The sequence below is a fragment of the Aquila chrysaetos genome, chromosome 12 (assembly GCF_900496995.4).
Source record: "Aquila chrysaetos chrysaetos chromosome 12, bAquChr1.4, whole genome shotgun sequence".
In the NCBI taxonomy this organism is placed as follows: Eukaryota; Metazoa; Chordata; class Aves; order Accipitriformes; family Accipitridae; genus Aquila; species Aquila chrysaetos.
Genome location: NC_044015.1, coordinates 15,391,084 through 15,393,673, shown reverse-complemented (window position 1 = coordinate 15,393,673; position 2,590 = coordinate 15,391,084).

Genomic DNA, 2,590 nt, shown 5'->3' with positions numbered 1-2,590 from the left:
ATTGGCTCCTATTGATGGCAATTGAGTACTGACCATCATTTGTTACAGAAAAGCAGACTACACAGTCACTTAGCTGGTTTCCTATCCTTTTCCTGCCTATATATATAGCATACATAGCATACATTTGCACAAACCATCCTAATAAAAATCTAGTTTTGTGTTATTCTTACATATTTCCAAACACTATGATTATTGCTCAAAGGAAGGTTCTCTTTGTCTCTATAATACATTTCTCCACGTTGTACAATCTGTGTGTTCTCTGGTGCTCCAGTTCTTTGGTAAGCATATTTTTTTTTTTTTTTCCTGAATGGCAGCGTGCCAGGAGTTAATCTCTTTCCTTTAGTGCCTCTATCTTGTAGATCACTGTGTTCAAGTACTTGATCTTCCTCTGTCAGCACATGTCCCTCTTGCATAGAATTGTTTAGTACTTGATCTTTGCACATTTAGGTAGCTCTCACCTAGGTAGCTGTTTGCTGTTGTTTTACTTGACTGTGTCTCTTTTCTGTCCTTCAGCCACAGTCCAATTTACCTCTTCTTTCATTACATTCGCTCCTTTCTAGGTGACTTTATATCACTTTGATCTCTGTTCTTTTGCCATTAGTGTGTTTTTATTTCTGGTGTCTATATTCCACTATTCCTTTCTGCATTATCATATCTTTCTCTGCTGGCAACTTTTAAAGTATACTGGCACATAAGTTAATAAGAGATTCTGAGGTGATGCAATGGACAGACAAATGGCTTTATTTCACAAAGCTTTGTAATTAATTGAGATCAAGGCATACAACTGTCTTCTATTCTTACTCTCCAGCTCCCTGCCACTGGGCTTTAAACGTGCAAAACTTCAGCTATTCTGACAATACCTTTATAACTAACCTGGAAAGAAGTCATGAACCAAAGGAATTAGATTCCATCCCTAATGGCAGAAACAGCAGTAAACAAAATCCACTCACTGACCATTTTACCTTGAATTTCATACTTTAGAAAAACATTCCAAATGAAGTAATTTGAATGGTAGTGGTACCATATATAACAGAATTCATATAATTAGATTAAAATGAATCTACTTGCTTTACTGCCTTTGTTTGCCAAAATACTCTATAATCTTAAAGTTGCTATTATTAACATTTTATTCTGAAGTTGGATTTACTTTAGGTTGGCATACCTGATTTCAGACTTTGGCTCTGGTTTGATGATCCTACAAAGAATCCAGTAAACTCAAGAACCACCTTTGTGTGCAGCAAGCTTTCTTATTAAGTAAGAATAACAAATTGCCATGTATGTGCTGCTTATAGATTTCCCTCAAGAAAAACTATACTCAAGTAGCATAATTTCTCATTTTTTATTCTGTGACAGAAACAAAGTCACATACTTTTATTATACACACTGAACAAATGTGTTTCTTTTAAGGACAACTCTTTTGGCTTTCAGAATAGCTAAGTTCCTACCAAAGAGAGCAAAGACAGAAAACATCCTAGAAAACCAGTGCAATGCAAAAGCATTGTGACACCTCTCAGTTGTCACAGTAATAGTTTCCCAGTAAGATCCCTCTTTTCCACCCCAGAATCTGGATGACAGACCTCATGCTTGAAAAAGGGTGTAAACTAATTGTGTAAAAAAGGAGGAGAAGGAAATAGGTAAGAAAGCTGTGAATATGTAACTCTCTCTCTGCAGTTAATGTGTTGTTTTGCTCAAGATATACAAACATCCGATCTTTAGCTCTGATAAACCTGTAATTTCAGTATTCACATGACAAAGAAAAACATACAAATATAAATGCCTCACTAAAAGATGAAGAATGCTGTTTCTTACTACTTTGTTAGTAACTGCTAGGCAGTCTTAAACTTAACAATTGCTGCTTACTGTGAACTGGGGACTGTGGTGACAGTTAAAGTTTGTAAAGACACTTCAAGAAAGAACTCATAAGTGCACTGAAATCACAGCTACTTTGAAAGAAAATGGGCACTTAGCAAATAAATCTCCACCACATTTCTCAGTACTTGAATTTGAAAATAAGATTTCAAAAGCTTGTAGAAGAATATTAAGATAAGCAAGTATGTTTCAAGTATTTTTCTCCCAAATTTTTCTCTCTTAATCTACTAATGAGGTATTTTTGCGAAATACAAAGTACAGACACGACATATTATCATTATATGTTTATAACACAACCATTTCAAGAAAATACATTTACAGTCTCATTTTTGCCTTTCAAAGTATGACCTAAAAACTCAGTTTGTAATAGGTAAGATATGATGAAATGTAGTGAATTCAGCTGAAAAATATCTTACCCTAGGAAAATAACATACTGACAACCTTTCAAAAATTTTTATTAATTTAAATAAAGAAATGCTGTTAAGAGTCAAGAAAAAAATGGCTGTTATTAAAATAATTCATGTCATTTCATTACAACAATAGTTAGCCTCCTAGTTGTCTTGGTTAATATTTCAGAGAACTTTATGTTATCTTTGTCAAGTTTTTTTTTTCTTTTTTTATTGAATATATGGAAAACAAGCTGTGTTATCAAATAATATGTATAATATGATTGAAATAATCGGGGAGCTGCTAAAGTCCTGTGTACAGCCGCCTCCGCCCC